We start from the raw sequence: 17606 nt of genomic DNA on the forward strand, positions 1-17606 counted from the left end.
CACCAATCACTTGCGCTTAAATTCGCGCGCCCTGCCGCGCCTAGCATAACAAAAGCTCGTTATTGAAGTCAAATTTACTAAACAACTAACTAGAACATCTGGGAAGACTACCCCCCCTCTACCCCGATGTGCAGGCCACACCGCGCGGCTTGTTACGACAGCGCGCCCCAGTAACTGCGGCCCGTGGCTGCGCCAGCGCGCGGCCAAACAAACAAACAAAATTCTGCAAGCCCGCAGCGCGCCGCGCCGGCCCCGTGCCCCAATTACATGGTCACGCCACTTGCGCTGACGAGTGAACAGAGCAGCCAGCCCAGAGTCCCGTCAGTAAAGTCCCTAAATTTGATTTCAACAACCCTGCAAAATTTCAACCCGCGACATAACCCTCCCCTCACAGAGCTCGAGCCCCATCGAGCTACCTCAAAATTACAAATTGTCTTTTTCCATTAAACCATAACTATAAATTCCTCATTTCACAAAAATAATAATTTTCTTAGTTCCTTGCTGTCTGAACATACATCTAGATTCTGCATAAGATTTATTTTAAAACAACAAGTATTCATAAAATTAAATGTAAAACTTTTATCTGGTTTGTTCTCACAGGAACCTTCAGAGGCTCGAGTTCTCAATTCTAAAAAAATTGTTCTGTTAGTGAAGCTCTCTTTACAAATTAAATTACTGTTCTTAGTTTCTCAGTATTCGTTAAACAATGTGCAAATTCTTGATAATTATTATTATTTTTTTTTTTTCGGTTTCCGTTTATTACCATACTTCTTTCGTTCTTCAAAAAAAATTAAGTGTCCTTACAGTGTTTCAATTAATTAAACTCTTATCTCGTGAAGGTTGGTGCAACTCCTCGAAGTCAGTGTTGTCGAGAAGAGTAGCTCCCTGGGCTGGCCATCAGCAAACACCACTCAACTCCAACAGCTACTGGACTGGCTTCCAGGGCAGCTCACAACTTCTCCCCACATCTGCTTCGGAGTTGTGCCATCCTCATCACGAACAGATTACAATTCTGAAACATCATCAACAGGCATTACCATCACGCCTGACAAATACAAAACTAACTACTAAACTGCAATCGATGGGCAAGGATGCAAACACACAAAAAAATAAAATTAATTAATTCAACTGCTAACATAAAGTATCCCACCCTTAGCATAATCTAATCAGGCAAATAATTTGATAGGAAAAACTTAAGGAAGGGAAACATGACCTCCAATGATTTTCCCTACCTCTTGAGTCTTGATCTTCTCTATACAGCAAATAGTCCCCACGAAGTAACTGGGTTGAAGGTCAGTTCACATGACCCACCCATAACCTCTTCTACTCTTCTTTTCTTCTGGGGGCAACCACAATGCCCACCAATCTCTCTCCATGGTGCCGAACCAGCTATCCCATGAGAGTAAACAACGTAGTCAATAGAAGCGCAGAGGGGAAACACCAATCTCTGGCTTGTCGAGTAATAAAACTGCTTTATCTTCTTCTTCTTCTGAGTAAAAATATCTGACTAACCTTGCTTCTATTCTTCCCAACAATAAAAAAAAAGTTCATCAGGTATCTTCATAAAAAAACATTCTAACTAATAATAAGTCTTCTTTTTCTTCTTTTTTTTTTCTGTTAGATGTAATAGAAGGCCATGTTAGGGAGGTTATAGGGAAAAAGAGTGGCCAATTCCCACCCCATCACCCACCTAGATCATGACTAATTAACTTTTAAACTTTCTATTTCAAACAAATAAAAAAAAACCATTTTTATTCAAATTTTTAAATTATAGCTACTTTTCCTTCATAACCTCAAAAGCAAATCAATAATTCTAAATGAAATTGTGATTTACTGCATCCTTGTTCCATCCGATCTGTTTGTTTATAACCTTTCTTGTAAAGTATAAAATTTTCAAACATTACTAATTCAAAACAAATTTACATTCTGGTGTCCTTCGAGTTACAATTAAATTTACTATTTCTTAGCTTGAAATAATTTAAGTTTTCAAAACTATTTCATTGTCTAATTCACAACACCTAAAAATCAACTCAAAACAACAAATCATCAAAATCAATAAGATCATCTGACCTACCTATCAGTACGGTGAACTTGAACTGTTCGTACACATTTATAATAAGCTATTGTATTGAAATTCCAACCTAAATAAGGTTTTAAAAAAAACTACTAATCCCTCTGTAAATTAAGAAAATTAACTTTAAAAATTAAACTTAAGGTATTAGTTCTTTTTGACAGCTACCACAACTCACTAGTTCCATTACATTACTATAACCTAAAAAGTTCTGTAAATAATGTTTATAACAAAAAAACTCCAGTTACTGTCTTCCATAAAAAAAAATAAAACTTTACATGACCTTATTAATCTCCACTTGTAAGTCCATGGCTGCCAGCTTTCTCTTCTCTTGAATCTTCAGTCTTGGCTCTTGTTTCAGTGATCTTGTATCTTGTCTCTCGAACTCTTGTCATCTTGTAAACTGGACTGCTGCTCAGCTCATCTTAAGGAATCTGTAACAGTTTCAAAAATACATGTTAATTTAAATTACATAATTCCTGTTCTTTGGTCCTAAAAAAAAAATTGTATTATTAGTACACATTACCCTGAAACAACATTATTATTCATTGTTTATTACTTAAAAAAAATGCTTTACCATAAAATCCTTTTTTGTTCTTTTCATTAGGCCTATTTATTTTCCTTCTTCTTAATTAAATTCTGCTTCAAATGTTAATCCTAACTTAAGACCTACCATCTATTTATTATTCATTACCTACATTATTTATGTTACCCTAAAATTCCCATAAGTTTCTAATACTTCCTATCAAAGACATTCTCTCTAAAAAAAAATTTACTTGTGACTCTTAACTTAACAAACTTAAAAAAAACTTTTACACTAGACTTAACTTATTATTCATTCTTAGTTACTAAATTTCTATATGTAAACTTTAGTACTTACAAACAAAAACTGCCTATTTCTCTCTACCTCTTAATCTCTTTCAATTATTACAATAATAATGTTACCTTGCATCTTTAAACTTTCTTCTTTTCAATTAAATTAGACATCTCATAACAATAAAAATTCTGCCTATACTCTTCTTATGGGTGTACAAACCAACAACAAAATTTCAAATTCTCAAGTTTCCTTATATTTAAATTATGCAATACAAATAACCTCTGTGGTGCCTGTACCCTTTTAGGCCTACCACCTTCTCCTCTCACAGCATGACAACTCTTATTCCTCGGGGTCTGTATTCACTGTTACAAATCAAATATCTCAAAAAAATTAAAAACAAATTTATTATTTTAAGAAAACAAAAATTTACATTGAATTTACTATGGAGCCTGGAAATCTTAATGTCTCACAGCAGCTAACATGACTAAATCCCATGGAACCCCAGGTTTACATAACCTGTGCCCAAAAATTTAAGCATACCAGGCTTTCCCTGCACTGGTTTTACAGCATCACACACTATTTAGGGCCCCTGATCTGCCATCAGTCCCAAGGAGTTTTCCCACAACCCCTCTCTACACAAGCGCCTACCGCATTCCTCTCAATTGGCTATCGGTTTTACGGCATTCTTTTGGGATCCGACCATCAAGTTAGGGCTAATCGAACACTAAACCTCCATACTTCCAAACTAATGTAAATCAATTAAATTTTCTCTGTAAATTCTAAAAATCAAAAAAAATTATTCCAACATGCCAAAGAAACTTCCAAAAAAAATTCATAATCTTATCTTCAAACCATTAAAATAAAAATAAATAGATTACTCTGTTTTCTCCTTAATAACTGTAAACTGTCAACAAATATCATGTCGTAAATTTTAACTATGCTTACTGACTCTTAATCAAAAAATCTCATTTGTCCTAATTAATAAACAACCGATTTCCTTAAAATCTCACTGTATCTCTCACACTCAAACTTCACTGGCTGAATATCTCAATAAATTCAAAAACAATTATCTAAACTCTTAAAGAAACTCCTCCCCAATTATTCAAATTACTTCACCTTATTTTATTTCATTACTTAAAACACCTTAAAAAAAAATTAATTAATTATCTAGCTATCTTCCATTATTATTTATTTACCGAACAAAACTTTCTCCTAAATTAATTTAGTAAAATTCAATTTCACATTAGGCAAGTACACTAACTCTCTACAGCAATGTTTCTCATTTCCCTCCTTCCTAACTGAATCCAATCTTACTTAACCTCCAGGGAATTTACCTCACAAAATAACCAAAAATTTCACTGTAGTGCCTATCTGCTATAGGCCCACTACACAGGGGGCTCTAACCCCACCAACAAACTTCATTGAAATGGTACCCTATCCCATACAGGATAGCCACTTCGGTACTACCATGGGGAACTCCTGCCCCAAACTACTCACAACTCTCAGGATTCTCCTGACCCTTAATTCCGTAGTCAGCCCATCTCCTATGGTCTGCGCTACAATTCCCTTTCTTCCCAGGGACACAACACCTCACCTTAGGGTCCCTCGCCCTAATGAAAACATTAATTTTGTCTCTCTGTTCTTTTGGAGTAAATTCCCTCTACACACAAAATCTAGCCTTCCCAGTTTTCTCAATGCTTATCGATTTTATAGTGTACCTCCTTAATAATGTTTACAAATCCCAAAAAAATATTTTTAAAACCGAGGTAGAATTTAACTAACAAAAACATAAACAACTTACAACGAAACACTTCTAGCCTATACATCATACACTTCTTAAATTAAATTACTTACATACTGAAAGTTCCTCTTCTCCTAAAACACACTTAAATTTAAATTTATTAAACCAATAGTCTATTTTCTTATCGCTAAGTTACCGTACAGCTGATCAAAACAAGGTCACGGCCTGTCCACGTCTCCGTATGAGCCCGTGACGTCACCGAATTCCATCAGGTGCGCCAACCCTCGCTTGCGGTTCCTCCGTTCTCCGCTAGGTCTCAGCACCTCCCCGTCACGTGTTCACTCTGCCACGTCCACTGACGTGTCGTTCTGAAACAACTCTCAACATTTTTCTAATTAAAACAAAACATCACTATAAATTCTATAACTCTCTTTTACATAAACTCTCGTTTTCTCTTTAATTCCTTTCTAACGTTTATCCTTCCCTCGACTGATTTAATTCGTACGTCTCGTCTCCTACGCGCACGACAGCAAAACAAACTTCACTTGAAAATAATTCCTATTTACGAAAAAAACTTTATTTTAAATTTTAACTCTCTTAACCTACAATCTTAAAATTAATTTCAATTAAATTAAACCACTTGCATTATCTCTATTAATCATTTAAATTATAACGTATTCTCCTCACGTAAAAATCCCTGATAAACTCAACGACTTAAAACAACTTATCACTATAAACTTTATCCTTACAAGTATACTCAAATAAACATATGTTACGTCAAAAAAAAAATCTCAAAGACTTCCTCCACTTAGATTAAATTCCGTAATCCTCTCCTCAAGTAAACTCTTAATAACCTGCTATCAGAAGCTGAAACTAACTTAATAATAAACATAAAAATCTACCTCTCTCTCTCTCCAGAAATAGAACCTATCCGGCGAACTCTACCATTTCTGTTTCGTGCACCTAGCCGGTGCCACCGCCATTTCTGTCACGATCCACCTTCAGAGGGGGGGGGGGCGAGAATCGTAGCTCTTTACATAGAAACAACTCGCTTGGCATCAACTAGTCTTAACTTCATAAAATACTTTACTGTACCTAGGATCATAGGTTCGTCATCCCGTACAGGATGTCTGGTGAGAGCTGAACTAAGGAGATTTTGCAAAATAACATAATACTTAATTAAAATTATTTTATTCTTAAAGTCAAATACTCAACATCATTTTAAAGAACATTTAAATAGCGGGATTACAATTTAAAACAATAATCTCTTTACTTCCTTAACGATTGAACGACCTTACAAGAGAGAGAATGAGAGAACTTCACTAAACACTTCCCTAGTCCTTCCGAATACCTCAAATCATAATTAATACTTAAAATTAAAACAAAGATAAGTCCATACTCACATTTTCCGAAAAGCCTTTCTTGATCGATTACTTTAAAAAAATAACGTAGGGGCCTCTCCTGCCCTTGAAATCCCGAACGAACATTACATTTTAAAAACTATGACGCGTGACCCCTGACGAGGGCCATAGCCTCCGCCCGAAAGCTTGACGACTACATTATGACCTAACTTAAATTAAACGACTCGTGGCCTCTGGCGTCGACCATAGCTTCCGCCCGAAAGCTTGAATTCCTACATCACGAACGAACTAACAACTCGTGACCACAGGTGAGACGCATAGCCTCCGCCTGAGTGAGCCTGAATTCCTACATCACGAACGAACTAACAACTCGTGACCACAGGTGAGACGCATAGCCTCCGCCTGAGTGAGCCCCGAGTCACCAATCACTTGCGCTTAAATTCGCGCGCCCTGCCGCGCCTAGCATAACAAAAGCTCGTTATTGAAGTCAAATTTACTAAACAACTAACTAGAACATCTGGGAAGACTACCCCCCCTCTACCCCGATGTGCAGGCCACACCGCGCGGCTTGTTACGACAGCGCGCCCCAGTAACTGCGGCCCGTGGCTGCGCCAGCGCGCGGCCAAACAAACAAACAAAATTCTGCAAGCCCGCAGCGCGCCGCGCCGGCCCCGTGCCCCAATTACATGGTCACGCCACTTGCGCTGACGAGTGAACAGAGCAGCCAGCCCAGAGTCCCGTCAGTAAAGTCCCTAAATTTGATTTCAACAACCCTGCAAAATTTCAACCCGCGACAATATGATAGGTATAAAAGGTTTTCATTTTTGCACATACATACGTTTGCACAAACCATTTCAACTGTTCATGGAGGTAAAATTACATAATGGTATAAAACAGTCTCAAACTCTCCAGTAGGTCATTCCAAGATGACTAGGCCGTACAATTGAAGGAATTATTTGTCAATTTTCGTAGATAATTGAAAACTTAACATTTTAGTTAGGGGCTAAGTGCCAAAAAGGAACATTCGAGAAAACAGAAGAAAAAAACAGTATGCTTTTGAAAAATAGTAAATAGTAGTAAAAAATGAAAAACACTTACATTAAACTTATGTAAACAAAAGTCAGATTCCGAAAAAAAATATATTGAAAGCTAAATTAATTGAATTTTAAGGCGATTAAAACAAATTATGTTTTAATTTCCACCGAAAATAGTAAGAGTTTGAACATTAAAGACATTCTCTTTAACAAAGTAATACAAGATATAACAAAATATGTATACCAACAAAACGAAAATATCATTTAATTGAAGAATTTGCTATGTCCACTTTAACTGTTGTAGGCCTATTATATTAGAGCATCATCAGGGCATAGAGCATTTTACATCTGTAATATGTTTAACCAAATAATGCTTAACCTATAACATAGCTGTTATGCCAACCAAAAAAAAAGTTAACTGAAGAATTAATTTACGCCACATTTTAATATTCTTTTACGTTATATGCATTGTGTTCACACCAAACATCAGTACATTTAGTGTTAATTAGACATACCTCTTTCCTTGTGTTTTCTGAGGTTTCTGCAAACAGTGTCACATGAAAGTCTATTTTGTTTGGCAACACAATTGTTTCTTCAGCACAGATGAACTTCCACCGTCTTCCACAAAAGAAGAAATGGAAAAATAGGTAGTTCATGTGGTGGCACAGGCTGTAGAACAGTGTATGTTACGACCTGTGACGACCTAAATATAAAAAAAGTAAATTATTTTTTAAATACTTATGTAGTAGGAAGTAGCTAGTAAAATGAGGTGATATTTTAATCTGCAGCCTCTATAAGCCCAACGCTATTTTTTGGGGGAAGGGGTGTTAAAGGGAAATAAGAAAAATGGGGAAAAATTAGAAAAGGTTTGATGGCAATGGCCATTTAAAAGGAAATAAGCAAATTTTGAGCGAAAATCCACATTTCCAGGTGAATACCAAACTTTGAATGTTCTGTCATCAGCCTAAGTCCAAAACCTGTTAACGTATGCAGCTCGAGATATCTGTATTTCAAGAAATGTTTCAAAGAGTTCTTTATCTGTTCTTTTTCTTTTTTCCCCGGTCAGATTCATGAAAAAAACTAACGCCACGCTTTATATCTGAGTTATTTCAAGTAGTACACTGGGCAATAAGTTAGTGTTACACATATTTCTGAATTCCAAACTGCCTCAGCGTTAAAATAGGATAACATTAAAAAACTTCATTTCAGTGAACGAGATATATGGTCACAGTCGACCTAAAACTAGTATTGCCACATAAATGTATACTATAGCTGACCAGTATTAATCGCAAATTTATAAAGTCTAATAATTAATAGTCTTAAAATTGCATAGGTAGGTAATGTTTACAGTATATTACTAACATAAAAGATACGCATTTGTTCCCAAAAAATGGCGGATGCTATGTAAAGCTTCTCAAACAAAATATATAAATATGATTTCTTTTTGGTTGAGCTTTGAAAGGCATCAAGTTACAAACATTAAATATGAAGATTACTGTGAGACCAAATTTTGTGAAATTTATACGGCTTTATTTTTATGAAATGCTTCAACTTATATATCATCCTGACGCCTGTGAAACATACGAATTACATATTGCCAGATTAATATAATACCATTGGCTACAATGTAGTTTCCCGATTAAATTCACATTTTATATATATAGATATATAAAGATATAATTATCTTCACTTCAAGAAATAAGACGTCTTTCCTGTAAATTTAGTACCAACCTCTATATATATTTCTCTTTGGAGTCGTCGCCGACCTATTCATCTGGCAGCGGTAGTGTCATGACACGGAGATTCGTGCCCGAGGCCGTAATCACTCGACCGGGAATAGAACCCGTGTCCTCCCGAATGCGCGTCCAGCATGTTACCATTTCGCTTCCTCACTCGGTTTTCAGGAGAGGGGTGTAACCCCTTTCCCCGGTTCCCACGTCATTGATTAGGCCTACAAAGAAATGAAGTAGCATTTTTGCTTGAGTAGTCACGGTTCACTATGGTTGGGATCGGTGGGATCGGCGCTGTCAACCAGTTCGCAGCTAGTATCAGGAACTTGAGGTACCTCGAAGTTGCTTTCCGTTGTTTCCAGTAAACTTTGCCGTTTGCTGAATAAAATAAAGGAAGTAGTGATAAAAATATTGAAATTAAATGCCAATAAAATACATTTCTCTAGCGATTCAGCAAATAAAAAATGGCATCATCAGTTTCAACTATGGTAATTTTACATTTCTGTGAAAAAATGGCAACGTTAAAATTTTCACATTATATAAAAATGGCTCAGTATCATTCAAGCCTAGTTTTCACATGTTAATCAGCATTCAAGTAATATCTTTACGTAAAATATAAAACTACTGACAGCCATTGAAATCTAAAAAAAATAATATTATTATATATTCTCAATTGCTAAGTTTTCCTAATTTATAATAATTAACCAATTACAAATATAAAATACTTATTTTGCTCGGGACTCCAAAAACTGAGTTCCTTTCCTTTTCTTGCGACGTGCAAAAAGGTGCAGTCTTTTCTTATTCCCTTTTCTGTAGTCTGCATTCATAACGAAATTTCTTCAATTATGCGTATTCTCCTGACGAAGATTCTTGAATAGTAACGCAATCCACAGAAGCGCGGGAAGAAGGCTGTGCAGTCGAGGAGACAGCTAGAACCGGTGGTCTGAGCGTGGTCGCTGCCTCCCCTACCGCCCCAGCTCCCCACCCCTCGACCGCTAGCTCACCCCCACGCGCCCCCAAGGCCAGGCCTTCTTCCCTGTAACTCTCGCTGCCACGGCTTGCCGCCGCGCGCGACTCTTTCCAGGGCTTCAATTCATATTGAAGAAACGCTTTTCCTCAAAAGTTTCAGTGACGACTATAAGTTTTATATACATCAAAATGTTCGTAATCGCAATGCGCATGTTTGTATGACATTAATTTCCTCTAAACATTTCACAGCAAAAACTTTTTTTTGTTTAATTAAACACTGAATAACTCGGTTGAAAAAAATTAAAATGCAAAATCACTTTCTAATGAACACAGGTAATAGTATAAGTTCTTCAAATATATCTTTAGAATATTTTTCAAACCTCAGGTTTCGTCATAAAATGTTTTCTCCCGAAGGCCTGAAAAATCGATGGTGGACTTGATCCAAAGGACCCTTAAAGAAACTAGCCATTCTCTGTAGTCACGTACGGGTGTGCTACTCGCGCAATATCGTCAAATATCACAACTTTCCGGGACGCTCGGTCATTTCTCGGTTAGCTCTGGTTTCACCACAGTAAACGGAACAAAATCTTGTCTATAGTGATTTCATATTCCTATTATCGTAGCAGTATGGCGTTTGAATAAAAACCAAGTTTGCTGTATACTGAGAGCCTACTTAAAAAAAGTATTTATGGAGTTATTAAATTATTTACGAAACAAAATTTTGTGGATCGTTTGGGAAATTATCATTTAGAACTTAAATGCTCGTTATTGGTGTGATCACAGGGGTTACATCGGTAAACTTTTGACATGTTACTAAGAAACGGTCATTCTACAACTGTACAAAGTTTCTTCTTTGGGATAATTTTCCATGTATTAAAAACCTTTGTTTCTTAACAGCGAAATTCGTCCCGACCCGAGCCAACTTCGGCAACCTCGCAGTAGTACACACTACGCGGCTCGGATCGCTTCAGCGGTCAGACAATTTGTACCAGACTCTCAACAAATAAACTAATGTAAAGCTTAAGAACTTTGCAACTACTTTTATTTAATGTTTTCACATCGGGCTTTTCATGCGTATTTCCAATTGTGCCATTTTTTTGCATAACACCTCTCTCCTAATATTATTGAATACATAGCATATTTAGTCAAACGTAGTGAAAGGTTTTTAAATTTAATCATAGAGATTAATGTTTTGAGTTAGTTTTGGTTTGCTATTATGAAGATCTACTATAGTAATTACGTTTAAGGAGTGCTATAGTGTTAAATTGCCAATAAAGTATTATTTAGTACTTAATTACATGTTTTCGGTGTTACGCGCAAGGTTTGCGGAGGTAAACATTTCACATATTGCTAGAAAACGTGTATGTTACTACTGTTTCAAATTTAAGTTTGGAGCAAATTTTACAAAGATTAAAACTCTTCTATTTCGTGGGAGTGGAAGTGGCCCCAGCGCTTGCGGCTGTGGCTCTGTCGCAGTGCGTAGACGACATTGATACGCTCGGAAGGCTCTAGTGATCCAATAAATTAAGCTAGACCTTTAAGAGATATGTCGCTGTTAAGCTTAAGAATTATACAACAACTTTTGTTCAAGAAATATTTTCGTAAAACCCTTTATTTTTAAGTGAATAATATTTTTATTTCCTTGACTGATGTAAAAAACTTATTTCATTAATGAAACAATTTTTTTCTTACCTTTTATATTAACACTTAGAACTTTATTCATTATAAATGTGTGTAGTAGTGCTTTAGATTATTTTCATAAAGCTATCGAGAGTCTACGGTGAAGAGTGCGTAAATGGAAAGCATTTTAATGAACTGCTGTCAGTCGCTGTCATCTAGGGCTTAACTGCAAATTTTCGGTGATAAGCACAAGGTCTACAGCGGCAAACTTTCGGTATGTTATTAAGCATAGTCGACTCTACCACTGTGCTATCATATTATTTATCTTAATTAACGTTGTCAAGGGCCTAAAACTCGTGCCCAAGCGTCTATTACGGGAAATGTGAACATATTACAACTTTTAAAAATTAACTACACACCAATTCTTACGCAAACTTCACTGTACGCAGTCACATACACCTTAACCTGTAACTCTTTTTAAATGGAGTTTAAATAGAATATAATTAATGTCCATATGGTTTATATATAATACTAGCTGCAGTACCCAACGTTTGCCAGGCTGAACCCAGGGTGATATATTGTCCGCGAGTAAGGCCGGGCTTCAACCAAATTCACTCCGGCCGCGGGATAGGCATTTACATGCAAAACAAATTATTGCGCGATTTCCACAATTTTTGTGATAATAGCGTCAAACAAAAACCATGTTGTAGATTTTGAAGACCTTTAACAGTGCTATGGCTTCAAAAGTTTTAATTTTTTATTTCAAGATGGTGATATCATGTGATATAATATTCAAAGTATCATAGTTTTCAGGCTATTAATTAAATCGCTTAAACAGCTGTACTGCACCCTTGACTGAGTTGAATTCTTCAAAAAAAAGTCAGCGGGACTGATACTCTATCTCTAAAAACAAAGACACAGCATGCAGGGGCGCAACAACTAAATTTCCAAAGGATGAGCAATATACCTTTTTATGAAGAATCATCTATCCACCCTATTGAAGCTTGGGGAAGGGGGGGGGGGCTACCAGGGGTCCACCCCCGGGAAATTTTTTATTTCAAGGTGGAAAATGGTGCTATTTAAGCAGTTTTATTATCTAAAAATTGATTACACAGCACTTTCTTTGCCCCCATTTGCCCCCACTTCAAGGTTTCAGAAGGGGGGGGGGGCATAATACCCTTGCCCCCCCCCTGTTGTTGCACCCCTGACAGAATGGTTATTTGTAATGGAAACATTGAGGCCGCGAGGCCCAGCCAACACCCTCTGGACACAATTTTTTTTTCCTAGCCTAAGTTAATTCTGAGTGTGTAGGGGAGGGTCCAGGTTAGGGGAGGACCTAAGTGTGTCTCAGGCCGAAGCCTATACACTCTACCATGCGGGTTTTGAACCATGCAGGACAAGGGCGCGTGCAATCGTGTGCGTGTTGGGGTTTACTGGCCAGCCATGGCTGCAATTGGCGCCATGACTGACGCCCCATTGGTCGCCTAGCTTAAAAGCTAGCTAAGGGTGACCCAGGTAAAACCTGCATAGACACAGGGAAAACCCTGGGCCGGGTCATGCGGGGATCAATTATCATGCATTAAGCAAGCAGGTAGCTACTGGACAAGAGGGAAGAAGGGTCCAGGTAAGAAGAGTTGGAGGGGTTGAAAAATCAACCATGCTGGAGTTGGGTGCTTGGGCCTTGCGGCCCGCATTTAAAGTTTGAGAACTCCTGGGTTGTTATTAAGAGTCTTCTGTACCACCATGCGAACATACTTTATTATTGTTCTTGAAAAAGTGTTTTTAAAAACACTGGGGAGAGATAGGAGACTGAGATTTTAAGGGAGTATAAAGGAAGAACGTCCACATGTCCGTATGAAATCAAAATATTAAAAATGTTCATAAAATTTAACAGAAAAATTAATTAATTTGCCATAATTCACTTCAATACTGCGTTCAGTGCATTGCTCCGAGTAAGGATATATTTACACCAAAACATAGAGTATTTTTTGCTTAAAAAAATGGTATATCAACAACATACTGTCACCGCTGAAAATCACGCGGGATTCTCTCGCAAAGAAACACTGTTTTTCGCTTTTCTGGCCCTGCAGAGTGGCCCTCCCTGGCGGGGCTCGGTGCGTGGTCAAGTCGCGCGCAGCTGACCTGCTTTCTGGGCCGGGTGGAGGGGGGAACATTCCTGCGGAGGGGTGGCAGCGAAGGCTGGATCGGGGGTCTGGGGGTTGGGGGGAGGAAGCGACAGGTAGCGGGATGTGCGAAAGAAGAAGTGGACGGAGCCTATTTCCCTGACCAGCCGAGTTACAATACTTCAAGTTGATAGTGGTTGGTTTGTGATACAGTAACCCGCACGTGGCGGGAAACGTCTGATATTCGCGTATTTTTTAAAAAAAATTATTTAATCCTCTCCTAGCATGGAAGGCAAACCCTACTGGAGAAGAGGTAAAAAGGCGCGTCTTCGCCTGTGTGCATCTCGGAAGAAAAAAAGCTCTTTCCTTGGTGCATACAGAAGTGAAAGGTAAACCAAAAGTTCACTGAGATGTAAAACCAATAATTTTTTTAAGTTGGCCATCTGTTATGAGTCTATAAATGTCGAAGTCAGTGTCAAGGTAACAGTATCTTATAACAATTTTTTATGCCATAAATGTTTTCCTAAAGGCCGGGATACATTTGTAACAGCACACGTACAGCAAACACAAACGGAATTTTAAACAAATAACATCTGTTACATTGGTAAAAACGTGCAAGCACAGAAAAACAGCACGTAAACGGCGCACAGAAAGTTGTAGGACTGCTAAATTTTCTCCATGTTGTGCACCGAATTTCGGTACGCCATCAATCAGCATACGATACACACATAATCACTAAGTCGAACGACCAACACAAGAGTAGCTAGCGATTATTTATATTTGCGTTTCAAAGATAACATGTAAAACATAATTTTAATGTATTTATTTGCGAAGCAATCTTTGTAGTTAATTATTCTTAGTCTTTCAAAACTAAATGGCAAAATCAAGTGTTTGAACTTAAGAAATTAACTGCTTTATATAACAAAATATTTAAAAATTCAAAACATTTGAAATAAAATTAACGAAGAAATAAGATGATAAGTTTTCGAACCGCTGTGTTGTGTGCGAATGTAGCTTCTAAATTGGTTTTAGACAAAAGTTCTTTATAATACTCACAATGTTTATAACACTGTAAAAAGGGACTTTGACTTTTGGGTGGACGACCGGATCCTTATTCTTGCCATAACGCATTACCTTGGCAACTGCATCGTTAAATGTAATTTATCCATTCAATAAATGTTATCTATAATGTGCCACACACAACTAAATAATGCTTTTGTGACTCATTTAATATATTCACAGGAAAAGACTGAATCTTCAAGCAACATTGTGCAGAAATAAAGAAACTTGCGAAGAAGAATTTCAGGTTACATCAAAAAAGCCTGAGGAAGAAGAATTTATTAATAGGTCTACTGATTTCCAATCTTCAAACAGAGATGAAATTCATGTCGTAGATCAAGACAAGGACAAAAAAGAGAGTAATCTTTGAAAAAAAATTGTAGTTATAGTAATAATAGTTATCAGAAAAATATTAAAACATTTAAGTTATGTGTTCTTAAAATCATAGGTATGTTAAAAAAACAACAGACAAAATCTACAGCCTGTGCTGGTGTTCCCACTACCGTTATTACAATTTTTTTTAAATTTGTAAATCCTGAATAATGCTTACGTAAATTGTTGTCTAACTGCTCCAGCTAAAAAGAAAATGTTACGTTAAGTATTTAAAATTAATACCTATAAAAATAATTTCTGTCTCGCTCACACTTCCCAGTCTCACTAAAACTAGAATTTTAAAGTTTGGGCTTTGAGGAAAGACTTGAGTACACTAGAATAATTTTAAGTAAGTAAGAAAACGTAAAAAACTGTTTTTCTTTACTAAAAAAAAAACAGTGTCCAAGAAATACCATGTTATAACCATTATTAAATGCGCTAACTTTTACAGTTAACTGCCAAACTAGCGTAGTACTAATTTTTTTCAGTACAATCAGCTGAAATTGGTTGAAGTATTAGTTTTTAATACTTAGTTGGACGAAAAGTGACATTTTCTTTTAAGCTGGAGCCGTTGGCTTTAAATTTTAGGTGAAAATTTACGGAACATTACTCACATGATTTCATCCAGCTTTATTTACTGGACATACACAGTTCTCAAACAGATGCTACCAGATGATCCAACCTATTCGTCTGGGCCTGAGAATAACCAATGCGTGGCCGAATCTTCATTACAACTCAACTGCCTAATGACCAATTCTCCTATTGTTCACGAGCATGAGGTATGTTGCATAGTGAAACAATATAAAAGTGAATAACTTTTTAAAGTCTAGTGCTGATACAGTTGTTTTTTTTTGTTTTTTTTTTTCCAAATAGTGACGTTTGAAAACATTTCTTGATTCAGTAGAGTATTAATTACGTTCTAAAAAAACATCAACGCGTTATTTGAATGGTTCTTGCAATGGAAAAGATTTATTCAAAATGTTTTTTAGGGTACACATCATTGCTGGTTGCCCTGTGTGCCATAAAAATTCTCAATAAAGGACTAGTCGTTGTCAGCCCACTGTGTTCGTTTGCGCTGTGAGGTTTTTCTGACTATTCCCTCCACAGAATTCTCTCTGCGGTATTTGAATTTAACCTCTGATATAGGCTGATTTTGGCTTGTTTTCTTTGTGTTGGTTATATTAATCTGTTTTTTCTTCTTCCATTTTTGGGTTCCTTTTGACATACAGTTTAACCAGAAATTGCAAATGTAAAAAAAAAAAATTCCTAGACTTTCATGATACGTACATGAATTAAAAAACAATTGCTCAAAATATATAAATTTGTAACACAAGAAATAAAAAGTGTGTAATGAATGGTTTTTATATTTCAAAATATATTTTTTACAATTAACGATGTATATTTCTGTATGCTTTGTAAAATTTTTAGAACAAAAATTAAAAGTTCTTTGCCCTACATAAACGTTTACTTAGAACAAAAATTGAAACAATCTTTGATCAAAATATTGATTTATAAAAATGAAATTATAAATAATATTTTCTTGTATTTGATGAACACACACAGAGAGAAGTATTTTTTGATTCAGTTAATCATAATTCAAAATACTGTCATATTAAAATAATAGCAATATTATGTGATTATTTTACATCACCGTTTACAAAACAGCTAAAATAATTTGAAAAGTAGTATTGTATAAATTTAAAGTAGTACTAGATAAAAATTACCCATTTAATTACCTTAAATAAACTTAGATTTTTTTTATACCTAACTCTCAAAGAATATGTTTGAATAAAACTAACACAGTATTATTTCCAAAGTAAATCCTTACTTATATTAATTATTAATATTATTAATAATATTATAAATGCAAAAGTATGCCTGTATGTCTGTCTGTCGCGCTTTCACGCCAAAACTACTGAACCGATTTAAATATACGAGCCTAAATGCCATCAAGCAAAAGCCACATTAAGCGCCCTAAAATTGTCAGGTTTGACAAAAAGAATTGATATTTCCAAGCAACTTTTACGAACATTTTCTTCACAAAAAGACATAAAATACATTTAACAAATTTAACTTGTTTCAAAATCATAACATTGTGTTAATTACTAGTTTTTAAGTTCACAAACCTTGAGACACATGCCTTAAGTACACCTACAATTAAAATCAATTAATAAGTTAAAAAAAAAATTTTTTTGTTCTTAAACTACGGAAAAATAATGCTTACTTGTTTTGGATATAACTACTAAAGGCATTCGTATTAAATAAATTGAAATTATTGGTTTAAAATTTTTAAAATGATATACTGTTATATCATTAAACTTGAACTCAGTCCCATAAATATAACTCTTTGCTTATTAAACATTATGAGGCTACTGTCTTTAAAAATGTATAAATACCGTAGTTATTCATGCAATAGATAAATTTTATAGCTTATAGTGACCTGATAAAAACAGCACACATTTATACTGAATTTAAAATGTCATATATCAGCCTGATTGGTTTGATTTGTGCAATACATTATGTTTAATTACTTAGAAAAAAATGAAAATACATTTGTATTTTAATTTCGCTAAACTATTATCCAAACAAACTTAATAGTACAAACGATTATAAAGTTTTCAATTTATGTGAAATTATTTACAAATGTTTTAGTTTTTGTATTTTCTATTTGCAGTGGCCTTGCATTGGCACTGAAGATTATGAGAGATG

Source organism: Bacillus rossius, chromosome 1, assembly GCF_032445375.1.
Source record: "Bacillus rossius redtenbacheri isolate Brsri chromosome 1, Brsri_v3, whole genome shotgun sequence".
NCBI lineage: Eukaryota > Metazoa > Arthropoda > Insecta > Phasmatodea > Bacillidae > Bacillus > Bacillus rossius.